Here is a 13,182-nt window from a genome sequence, read left to right as displayed (position 1 = left end):
TGTGCTTCAAAATGAGAATAACAAAGTCCAAATTGCCTGTTGGGAACAATGTTCAGATGTGCTGTCCCTTGAACTGCATCCAAGCATGGTCTGTGAGCATTGTCATGGGCCAGAATCATGGCAAAGAATATGTTAATGATTAGTATGAGTAATTATGGTCCAGTGTTTGATGCTGTTTAATATACTAATACAGAGGTATTAGTATGAGTGTGACTTAGGGTCTGTACTTCTTTACTAGTATTTTATTGCTTCTTTTGATGTGTTTTATATCATCCAAGTGACCAAGTGTTTTATCTTATTTTTCTGAATGACTTCTTTGTTATCCTTCTGGTACAGCTCCATTTTCTTTTTGGTGTTCTCCAAATCCACATTATTGGTCAAGTTAAATACAATTTCTTCTATTTCTTCCAGGAAATCATTATATTCACTTAGACTGGGAAAATCATCCTCTCTTTTGTTGTATATTTTCAGCACTTTCTTCCGAATTTCTACTTCTTTGTCAACAGCAGGATCCTCAAAGAGCTGTACCCTGAAGTTACTCTTCCGCAGGGGGGTATCACACTCGTGGCAGTTCCTTGCCCCTCTCACAAACAGCAGTTCCACACAGCTCTCACATAGCGTGTGCCCGCAGACGTTGACCATCAGCTTCAAGGAGGGGTTGCGGTACTTGGTGGTCACAGGATGATATATCACAGGAATGATGTGATGGCTTTTGGAAAAAACAACCACACAGCATCTAGGCAATCTGAAATAAACATGTTTTTAAGTGAGATGCTTTGAGGTGAAGAATAGGCAAGTCCCATTGTGGAAGAGCTGGAAGAACATTTATTTTGTAAGGAGAAGTTTCTAAAACTTCCTGAGGGCAAAGGAAGTTTAAAATGTGTTGCACCTATGTTAATGCAAAACTGGACCTAATGGTTCTACATCTGATGTTCGCTTTTAAATCAATTAAACTGTAGAAGGCTTAGGACACAAGTTCATTTCCATGTCTTTCATCCCATAATTTCATTGAATTTGTAACATAATTATAGCCATATGTGTGTTCAGTCATTGATCTCATGATACTCTTTCATCACAAGATAAAGAATTTTGCGGCTCTTTACTTGTGTTTGAGCTGTTGTAGAAAGAATAAATCATAATCTACTATTTTAGAAGACAGGTTTCTAAGGGCCAGAAGGCCATGCAGTAGCAGATTAAGAAACAAAATTAAAATGGCAGAAATTTGTTTCAGAAATTTAGTGGTGAATGTTAATCTGCATAAAGTCTTTAAAACGCTGTTCTTGGTAATTTGCTATTTTAACTAAATCAGAAGTGTAGGCACTACTAATTCATGCTGAAAAAATTCTCTGAAACAGGATGCAAAGGCAAAATTTTGACCTGAAACATGACCTTATTTTTGATGCAAGTTCTGTGATGTCTGAGTCTGAAGCACAGCTTCAAGACTGTCACTTGGTTAATTTAAAGCAACAGTGAATTTATTTAAATGAGTAAACAAACTCTCTAAGGTATTCTTCTTGTAAATGTCACATCAGTTGGTTATGTTGATTATAATAATCTTTGCAGCATCATTATAAATAGCTCCATCTCTATTTATAGACATATCCATATATTGATCAAGAGAATAAAATGACACTGTCCAGTGCTCACTTGTTTCTGTGGAGAGTTACTGATTTTTCATATATTCACTGGAAAATACCAAGACCACCAGTGTCATTTAAAGCACTGAATGAACGTAGAGCTAATGAGTGAAACACTACTCTTGTAGGCTTCTGCCAGACACAGAGCCTGAGATCTCAAAAATTTGGAGCAATTTCTGCCAGCAGAGCTGACAATGGCCCTTTTCTGTTAATCTGCTACTTTATTTCCTTTAGATATCTGCATATTTCTCAGGTGTGTGAAAATAGGTCTCCAAAATAGGAGTGTGTGGTTCGTCCATGACCAGAATTTGCCACTGTATGGAAAAATGTTCCTGGAGCAGATGGATCAAGAACCAATTTATGGATGCTTACTTTTTTCCGACCTTTGCCAAAATAAATATTTTGGAGTTTGAACAGATTTTGCTAAGCAATCCTGAATTTTATAGATAGAGGTGAGATGAGTTTTTGCATGTCATTCAGAATACTTAAGAATCAGTTCATCATTCATAGATATCACAAAGATTCATGGTTTCCCCTGGAATTTGCTGGTTTCCCAAGTAATTCCTGCTGTAACTCTGTTCTGGAGTGTACTCCTTATTTTTCAGTATGTAATGAAACATGTAATGGAATGTAATACAAATGTGTGATGACAAGTTAATTTCTTGGATGCAACTGTGGCCAAGTCAGATACTTTTCCTCTTTAAAAAAAATAAATGGCCAAAGGGACCTGATATAATAACTACACTTTGACTGAGAGAATGGGGGTATGCCAGTCCTGCACATGGATAAAAGTCTGGCTCAGAACATTTATAGATTTGATTTTCCATATGGTCATCATGTTCTTTCTCCCCTTATATTTCATTCTGCAGTTTTGGAAGATCTGCTTGCCGTTCCCCAGTCACCTTGAAACTTCCTCTACTGAGAGACTGCTGGAGGGTCAGGCTTCCCCAAGTCTCCTCTTGTGGGTCTGCCTTGAGACCCATGAGAAAGGAGTTTTCACCCTGGTCTCTCAGCCCTGTTTGCCCTTCATCTGTAGAGTCTCCCCAGGGCCTCTGGCATTTATTTTGCAGTTGAACAAAGTTGGCAATTCCTTGTAAGCCAGGCAACCATTATTTCACAGGTGATAAGAATGCATGTTCAGATGCACATGGCCACAATGTTATGTCTATTTCTATGTCTATTTCTACTTGTACAAGGCTCTGAATTTTGTTATTGCTTTGAGCTGCTTATTTCCAGGAAAGCAATCCAAAATTGTACAAGAGCCGATTTTTACTGTACATGACATGTTTTCAGACCTGGAAAAATGTGACCTGTGTTTTTTAAACCTTTTGAAGAGCCCTTCCATATCCAGAATACGGTCCTACTTCCATTAGTTCTTAGCTATATAAGCTGGCAACAACCACTATTAAACTGGAACATCAGTGTCTTTTCTTACCCCTGGCAAAGGCTCAACATGCTGATGAAAATGAACCAGGCTGGTTTATCCCTAAGGAGAAAGTGCTAAATTAAACATCTTCTGTTTCTGAAAGGACAAAGTATTTCCCAAAGTATTTCTATGGGGAAACTGGTCCGTTGCTGTGCATTGGATGATATTCTGCGTTAACTTTAGATACCAGTTGAAAATAACATATTTCATCTGATCAGGAAAATCAGGTGAAGGGAAAAACAATTTAAGCCTATTCTAAGATTGATTTCTGGCTTTATTAATTTATTTTTATATATATAAATGCAGGACATTGTTAAAGTTCCTGCATTTCATGTGTATTCTGCCGTAATTTGTGATTTTTTTTTTTATTAACACAATATATAATGATAGCACTATTTGTCAGTGTCTTTGCAGTTTCAAGAGACAAATTGATAAACTTCATATTTGCATTTTTAAAAAAATTAGTTCCATAAAAGAATTTCTCGACTGATATCCAGAACCAAGTCCTGTGCTATGACTGGTATATCTTTACTATTATTTTTTTAAATCTGACTATAGAATTAGGCAAAACAGAGGCTGTATATGAGACTGAATTAGCTCTGCCTCCAGTAGTCTGAAATTAAGCATCCAATGAATATCCTTGATACTGGATCAAAGTAAATCTAGTGGTGGGTGATGGTTCTGTTTCTCAGGCTTACTCCCACTGCTGTTTTCTCTGGTTTTTTTTGTCTGAAGGCTGTATTTTTGGCTAAGTGCAGTAATTAAAATTGCAGCGGGACATTTGTAAAGTCAGTTAAGACAATCAGGACAATGAAGCTATGATTATATGTAATATTCTACATCCACACCTTCAGCTGAATGTTACTGCTATATTTTTACCCCAGATGTTAATCTCACATGTGAGATGAAATCTTGTAACCTAGGATGGTATAAAATAATCTGGAGTTCACTTTTGAGAAACCTATCCTTATAACTGTCAAAAACTTGAAAGAGAACATTTTGCATCATGAGAAAATGTAATTTTTTTTTGTTTGAAATTTCTTCTAACAAAACAAAATTTTGTTCAGAATACTTTAATTGCAAAAAGGTGTTATGGTGGGATTAACAGCTCTCACCTTTGCCTTTTCTTCTCTTCAAAATGTGGGTTGCTGGGATTAGCAATTCTTCTGGCGACATTGTAAGTATATAGTTATTCTCATAAAGTGCTCCTAACTCAGCTCTTTCACAGCATAACTTGCAAGATTATTTTGTGCTGTGAGCTGATCACTTGTTTTCCTAGTTTTCAGAGCAGAATATACTGAAACATGCACTTAGGTAGCCCAAAAAATGGTACTGGCAATCTGCAATTAAGAATTTGGATAGTTAAATAATTCATTGTCAAGGGATTACCAAAACACTTGATCATTTGAAAAGGTGAGTAACATTTAAAAAAAAAAAATAGAATTTTTCCAGATAAATTAATAGTTCATATTCCAGTGCTGTTCTCAGTGTTGACGTTATTAACATGTTATGAATGCAAGGAATGCGATCACCTGTTTCCTTAGAAACCATATGCATTGCACTGGTAACATAGGAACATAAATCAACATGAGTTTGTGACTGAATAATCTAAACCATATATGTAAAAATGTGGAAGGAAAGACTTCTTTTGTGCATCAACAAAAAAGGAATTTTGGATTTCCAGGAAGTATTTCTGGAAAAATATAACTTTTTTTTTTCATCTTTGTAAGTGCCCTCTAAGTTGACTTCATAATTGGAATTAGAAATTTGTGATGCTATTCTTTTCCTCATTCATCTCCTAATTTTCTAAGTTGAACATGCAACACCAAAAGGTAGAATTCCTGATTGCTTGACCATGGGCTGGTCTCTTGAGATGTTTATTATTTTACTGACTTCAGACTAGCATCAGAAAATCATCTCTGCTTAGGACCATGCAAATTAAATTTTGAATTTCAGTTTTAATCAAGCATATACTTCAAGCTAAATGTGTTCTTAAATGTTGTTCAGAATGGAGATGAACTGAGAATATGGGGACATCACTTCATGAGTGAGGGCCAAAGAAAGAGAACTTAAATGCCAATCCTCTGCTTTTCTGTACAAGTGTTCTTACTGGTGTCAGTAATGCTTTATGCCACAAGCTCACGTGTCCTGTCCATGTGAGCCTGCCTAAATGAGGAAGATTAGAAGACTTGAAATAGCATGCAAGAGCCTAAGGAATGGTAAAATAACTATTCTAGCCCACTGCTTATGCAAATTTGTATTGCTTAGTATTTTAGTGATTTAACTTATGTACATGTAAACCACACTGGCTTTCTTTTGTTCCTCATGAGATCACTGTTATGGAGCTGTTCCTTATTAAACCCAAGCAAATTTCCATCTTTGTGAAATTACACATTTAAGTAGGTGTGAATTCCAAAGGAAATGACTTACTTCTACTGCAGTCCCCTTTTGACACAATGTTCTCATTTAATTCTTTTCACTTTTTATTTTGAATCTTGATGCTGAGTGGGGTTATACATGTGGTAGAGACAATATGTGAAACTTGCTATTTGAGAAGCTGCAAAAAGTATCTATGTAGCTACATCTGATTTTTTTCTTCACTAGAAAAAGAGTGTGTATGATACAAAGCCCTGGCCGTGTTCAGATTCCCCTTGTCATGATATGTACCCAACTGAAAGGACTTTTCATACAAATTTAATTTCAGTATTAATATTCTCAATTATTTCCATTTCTTGTTGAATCTTTGTTTCATGTATATAAGCATACTGGCTCTGAGATATCATAGAAACTCCTCAGCTTCTCCTCCTATATTAGGTTTGTTGTTGCTATGGCCTCCTGTAGCTCTGGCTATAGGAGAAATAAAGACTTAACAGTTTTCGGTATACAGACACATTCTCACTGTATGCCCCATTTTTACAAATTAATGCTGATAATCAAACTTTGGAGTCTTTATACAGTTTTGTACATACTGGTGACAGTGAATTCAAGGATGAATTTTTTTATGTCCACTTCTGAGAAAGGAAAATGAGTTTCTCACTTTTGCAGAATACTGCAGAAACTTGTGTTGTTCAGCCATACTTCCTTGAAAGTTGGCTGCTAGTGAAGAAATTGCCATTGCCAGAAAGGTAAGAAAATGATGTTTTGATCGGTAAAGAATGTTAGTACAAATTGGTTGGAAGTCCTTACAGCCCATCCTGGTTTGTAAAATCTGATGAGTTCTCCTCTGTGACAGGATCCATTTTTTACCTCGGTATCCTTAAAGCCATATCTTCTGTCACTTTTTGAAATGAGCATGATTCCTGCCTTTCAGATTCACAAAATGTTGCATGCATAGGTAGTAAAAGCAAAAATATTTTAAGCTGCAGTTTGCAAAAGTATAGCATGGTACAAATAGCTGTGTCACTGAGGCTCATTGTAAATGTCTAAAAACTGTTTTGTGTTTGTCCTTCTCTTCTAGGAACATCCTACGACCTCATAAAACTTTCTTTGTCTCCTCCAAACAATAACCTCTTTTGCAGAGCTTTCTCAGTGTCTTAGCTCAGCCCAGAACTGCAGCCTACCTTCTAGAGAGGAGCTTTCATTGCAGTCCCACAGTCTGAAGGAAGAATTTCAGCCCTGCTAGTCTTAGTTTAGCCTCAGGCCAAGGAGAATTTAGCTGCTTTTTGGTAGCTGTGTGACTGTCTCTTAGACAAATCTAGAAAGGGGATATAGCTGACCTCAGGGCTTTCAGCACAACCCTGAAGCAAAGCTACTTTATTTTAGCTCCATGAGGAGAAAACAGTCCCCATTAAAGCACATAGGTCCAGCCTCTCAAATCTGCTGTACCATGCATATGCAGAGATGTTAAAACCTATGTACAATGATTTTTCACAAGTAAGATGAAACTAAAAAGAGTTTTCAGCAGTTTTAGAATGAAAGATTGTGTAACTGCAGGCTTCTGTTCATTTGGCTATTCTCTATTCTGTTCAGAGACAAGGGGTTTAATAGCTTTACCTAGGTGAGTTTTACTGACTTGGCAGTATTCAACTAAAGGAAGGAAAAAAGTGGGAAACTTCCACAAGATGATAGCTGACAGCTCTGAGCAGCAGTTACAGCATCAGTGAAAGATGAACTGTGCTGTCACCAATGTTATGTTCATTAAATGATATATGGTTATATGGGACTTGAAAGAAGTGGACTCAGTTCATGAGCAATGTTGGCTCATTGGGCAATGTGTGTTGCATAGAAGACTACAGAGTCAGATTTACCTGCCTGACTCTTTCAATTTAATAAGCAGGGAATTTCTTTCCAAACAAGTTGTCTAATTAACAAAGGTGAAGCTTTACATGGAGTGAATTCCTTCTTTCAGCTGGTCTGGCTGTTTCTGGATGTCTCTTTCTAGGTGTCATCTCTGTCATCTAGATGTCTCTAGATGTCTAGATGCACAGTCCTACATCCTGAGGTTCTAGTGCTCTGAATGTCTCATCCTTACCACTTCTTACTTCTTTGGAGAAAGACAAACCACATCTGAATTGTACCTAGATTTTCTTTCAGCAAAACAAAGAGTGATCATCATCAGGGCCTTCTTTGGGAGTATGAAAGTCATGGGGGATGGAAGTTCTTCCTCCTGGCTCTATGGTTTGCCTGGGGTTATTTTTGTACATTTTCTTAACATAGTCTGTTTCTTTCTCATTGCTTCCCAGCTGAAGTTTGAAAGATGTTCCTGAGCCTCCCCCGGTACTGGTACCCCAGGGGGCTGTCATTTGTCATACACTGCTACCCTAGGGCTTTATTGCCTTTACCACATACAGGTCTGGCAGCAGTCGTTGACAGCTGTTGGTACTTTCTCTGATACTGGCAAAAATCATGTTTCCTGTGCTACTTGGTCCTGATGCAGAGCTCTGCTTTTAGCTCTGATCAGAGACTGGAAAATGTTCTCAGGTATTGTGGGTTACCCATAGCTGCTCTGCTACGTTTCCCACCTTTATTGGATAGATCTACTGCAGTGGCAAGTTTTGCTGGAAGTTGGAAAAGCAAGTGTTAAAGATTTATATTTTTTTAAATGCTTTTAGCTGGCCTTTACTAACAATTCATACAAACATGTCTACCAAAGTCTGATGTAACATTAGCAACATTTATTTACTGTATTGGATCATTTTTTATATACTGAATATTAAGTACCATTTCAGCAGAAAACAAACCCTTCTTGACAGAGGATGTTCTAACAAAGAACACATGATAATTTAAGATATTAAGGGCTCAGTGGACATCACTATAATAACGTGTGTTCACATCCATAACTAATTACGTGACCCTGAATTAGTAAAAGTGCCATAGGCTGGCTTATATTATTGTATTTCTCAGTGTACAACTTCTAGAAATTTAATTACATTTGTAAGGGCTGTTGTGGATACCAAAGCCTTTTAAATGGTAAAATTAGTCTAAAATTTGACTGCAAGAGGACTGTTTTCTTTTTCATCCTGACATTCAGTTACCATAAGGGAACTGTCTTTAGCATTACTAAATTCTAAATTTTTAAGCTATATATCTCTAAGATGCATTTATTTATAAAGAGAAACCAAGGGAAGCCTGTTTCAAGTTAGAGCATTGTAAGGCAGAGCTCCTGGTGTGTACTCAGGCAATCCACTGACTCATAGCCATGATGGCTGAAGCAGAAGGTCAGATCCAGTGCTGCAAGGGATTACACTCAGAATTCAAAAATATTGTGATCTGTGTGTGTATGTTATGGAAAGCTGAAATCTTAGCCTGTGTGCTTGCTACTCTCAGCCTTAGAGATCCAAAATGTCTAGGCACCATTTGAACTAATTTCCCCAGATTCATTTCATTCTTGTACTCTGAGTGTACTCGTGGCTCTTAGCAACAAGCCAAAGCTTTATAACTAACACTTGCTGTTCACTCAGAAGTGAAAATGAATGATCCTGTGCTTGGAAGACACAAATGATGTAATCAGCTTTAAGACACAGAAAAGCTTCTGGGTATGCTTTATATTATTATTATAAATGGCAAATGAAATTGAACCTAAAATAGACAGTACAGCCTTTCAGACATCCTGTGGTACTCTCTCACTGAAACATTTAACTGTTAATAACATTTGATTTGGGTAAACTGTATTGGGTTGGACATGCTACTTACAGTGTTAGAAGGAGCTCTCTGGAACATACCCAAGGAAACAGGATACTGCCAATCTCTTAACTTAATTTAATAAAATAAAATCGTCAAGTGTTTCAGGTGTCAGAGATGCATCAATACAAATGCCACTACAGAATAAGCTGTCACTGATTATCACTAACTTTAATCTATCTTATTAATTGAATCATTAGTTATTTTCATGTCAGCTGAGAGAGAACTATGGCAACCTTTATTATTTGACATCGATCAGGAGAGTGTGGATGTCCCGGAAATCAATGAGTAATGAGATGATCTAAAAATTCTGAGTAGTGCTAAGAGCAACAAGGTATGTCAGATACTTAATAGGCACTTGTAATGTCTGGGAAAAAAACAGGCAGATAGAAAAGAAGTAAAATACACAGAAAAGTCTGGAAGAAGATGTAATTTCTCACTATGATTTACATTTTTTTACTATAAATGTTCATGTATTTCAAATGTTACTCTATGAACTTGTAGTGAGGCTGAACACACTGTGACTCACACATCCTTCAAATACACAGTCACTGTAGGAGCAAGTTAGTAAAATAGTGGGTATCTTAGGAATTGGAGCAAAGAATAAGTGAAAGAGCAGAAGACATAGGCACATGTTTCTGAACTGTCTGCCCCTCTTTACTACTACCTTCTCTTATGATAAACAGAATAAATGGTTTCTCAAGTAACATTAGGTACAAAGAGTATTGTTTCTTAGCAGATGATGACTCTGTATAATGACCTTTACAGATGTACTGCTCCTGCAGTGGTGAGAATTTTTGTGTGCTGTTGAGATATTTTCTCATGGAAGACGTGCTTGGAATGCTATGAGAAGGTACAGACTGTTTCTAGAAATATGTACCTTGAGAGGCAAAAAATAGATGATTGTATAGGTTGTTACACACAAGAAAAAATGGTAATACACAAGAGAATAAAAAAAAAAGGGGGGGAGGGGTTTCTCCAGTGTAACCAGTAGTAACTGGTGGTGGAATGTGTTGGCTTAGCTGTGCCCTGCCTGGTCCATAAGCAGAGAGGAAGACAAGCTGATTGGTAATGCCTCTGGCTTGCCTCACTCCTCACTCAGCTAGCCATGCTATGAAGAAAGCAAGAAGTGTCCTGGGCCTCTTATTTTCCCTACAGGGAAGTGCTTAGCTTTGCCTGGAAGCAGGTAGAATAAAACACTTTAAAAGCACATCACAGACAAGGCTGAAAAAAAGAGTAGTAGAGTCAATGCTGCTCTAATTGTTCTTGTAATAGTGCCAGTAGTGGAGGCAGACACAGACACTAAAGGTGCAATTATGACAGTGACTGTGGTGATAACAAAGGCAGTGTAACAGCAGGCACACACTTGTTTTTTTCCTTTCCTTTAAAGTGAGCCATTGAAGGAAAGAAATGGCAGTCTTTTTAAGGAGAAGAAAAGTATTTTGATTTTAATCACATATTCTTTTGCCTCTTTGCCCTTCCCTAAATTATACCACAGGGCAGAAAATTATGCCTAGAGAGGCTGAGTCATTTTAGGTAATTATGCCTGAATAGTGAATTCCACAGACATCAGTTGCATGGGAAAATATGGAAAGCTTTTATTTAGTCAACTCAATTGTATCTTTTTTTTAAAAAGAATTTACCATGGTCAGCCAATTCACTGCCTTGATTTGGGTGACACAGACACACAGGATGAGACCATCTTTGCAATTAATATGTTTGGTTAGTGTTCCTGGCTAGCTCACTTTCAAACTTGTAACCATTTTCTCTGGCTGCCTTGTTTACCATTTCAGATTGAATGTGGGATCCTGAAAGAGTTGTTCCTTGGAGGGCAGACAGATCTTGGGAAGAGGAAGAGTTAAAGTTCAAAAGCTCAAAGGAAGAATGCACGTGCTTCCTATGTTCCTCTTAGGGAATTACACAGAATGAGAACTGATAGTAGCAAGTGCCATAATCAGCTTCAGCGCAGGCCTCTTTTTGCCTTGCATTGAACATTGAGAGAAAGAACTCAATTCTTTCCAGGCACCATTTTAATAGTAGAAACTCTTAGTAATGGATTGGTGTGTTAAAGCAGCAACTTTACCTGCAAAGGAAATTAAATCAGAAGTTGATTTTTCTAGGAAATGTGTTTTAGGAGCTGGCAGTTCATTTTCCTAATTAAAGTTTTCTGTGTCCACGAACAAGATAACATTCTGATTGATTTTCATTAACTGTGTAAGAACTTGAAGCTTCCTTAAGAGACAAGAGAAGTTACAGCTGAGCTTATAAATAGCAGCTGAAAAGCAAGGCCCTGGCAACAAGTGGAGAACAGGAAGAAACTTAGCAACCTGCCTGGAGTAGCATGTGGTCACTGGAGATGAGCTGGTAGAAAAATATGAGATGGATTATGTAGCTTGACAAGAAAGTTTAATGAGAGGTGTTTGTGACTGGATGATAAAATATCTTAGTGCCTTGCATCAAAAGAGTTCAATGTGACTTGTTGACCTGGAGTATTAAAGATGTAGCTGTGGTAGATGTTATGGGCCTCCAGATCTTTATGTCTCTCCCTGGATTTTAAGTTTGGTTTGTCCAGCAGATCTCTAACATAACTTGCTGGTTTGTGGCTAAAAGGCAAGAGTCTTTAAGATCCCTGTGGGCTTGGGGTGTTTGTATGTCTTCATTAGCACAACCAAGTATTAAGAAGTGCACGTTTTCTATCTAAAATTTGGTTGCAAACGTAGGCTGAATTGCTTCCTTCATCAAAGAACATTTAAAGATAAAAAACATTCAAGAATAAAAAAGGATATGTTTGTCAGTCATTAAAGCCATGTTTATTTCCAGGTTGGAACATAAATCTTGATTAACTTTTAGGATTTCTGTGCAAATGGACTATTTTTTATGATTCTTTGGTTAAATTCAATGAGGACACCTATATCATAGTTTTTAAGGCATATGTGAGAAATAATGTGTAGGTAAGAGCAGAGTAAATCAATTTTTATTCCTGACATTTTTTAACTATTAAAATAGTTTCAATCTTACACTTTTTCCCCAGCTATTTTTGTCTAAGTTGCCTGTGATTTTTGCATAACAAGGCAATTTAATTTAAAAATCACTTGGTAAGAACAGTGGGAGGAAAATATGTCATTTTTCTTCCATTTAAAATTATCTTTATTTTAAATAGCACAAAAGATAAATTGGCAGAAATAGTGGGGAAATTATTTATGTACAGTAATTTTTGAATGAAAGATAATGAAAATAAGGTGGAAAATTAGAAATCTGTTGTTAAAGACTCCTTCCACCAGAGTCGTACATGATAGAAACACAATCCTGTTCCAGTAACAGAGAATAATCAAGTAAGGATTATCCTTACTGTCATGCTGTGACTGAGGAGATCAATGTAACTGTAATTAATTCACCAGAGTCCATTAGAAGTGGTAAATGCTTAAGTGTTAAAATTCATCATTAATCATAGGATAATCTGAAATTTATTGCAAAACCAGCAGCTCTGAGATATTGCAATACTTTGGGTCAAATAGCAGCATTTCTTGAGCACTGCTGAACTTTTGGAATGTATAGACATGTAGCCATGTAAGAGTAATGTTTGCATTTACAGCATGCATTCCATTGAAGACACTCTGCCTCACCTCTTGATAAGAATTACAGCTAGCCCTGTGCCACAATAAATTGAAGGGACTTCAGGGACTTTCAGTGTTGAACTTAGGGCACCAGAGAGCCATGGTATTCAATCTGGTCGGTCTCTTCAATGGCTGTTCCTCTCTTTCAGAACCTTGATTTTTAGTGCCAATGTGCAACTTCGTTCTTCTTCAGATATCTCAACATGAAATCTATAGTATGATTCCAGAGATGGACATCTGGGTCTGAAGTCCTATGCTTCCAAAAAAGGTGCCAGAATTCTGGAAATCCCCAAGTCCAGTAGGCTAAGGTAACATAAACATGGTTAGGATTCCAGAAGTATGTGTGAAGAGAGTGATGGGCTATGTGAGAGGAAGAAGGACAACT

At 37.1% G+C, this 13,182-nt stretch overlaps 1 pseudogene; it reads right to left on the bottom strand.

Annotated features, from left to right (window-relative positions):
- Window positions 1-264: 264 nt before the first annotated feature.
- LOC103526819 overlaps window positions 265-13,182 on the bottom strand; it is a 172,915-nt pseudogene continuing 159,997 nt past the window's right edge.

Source organism: Calypte anna, chromosome 4A (assembly GCF_003957555.1).
Source record: "Calypte anna isolate BGI_N300 chromosome 4A, bCalAnn1_v1.p, whole genome shotgun sequence".
Taxonomy (NCBI): Eukaryota; Metazoa; Chordata; class Aves; order Apodiformes; family Trochilidae; genus Calypte; species Calypte anna.
This window is presented reverse-complemented; position numbering and strand designations above follow the sequence as displayed.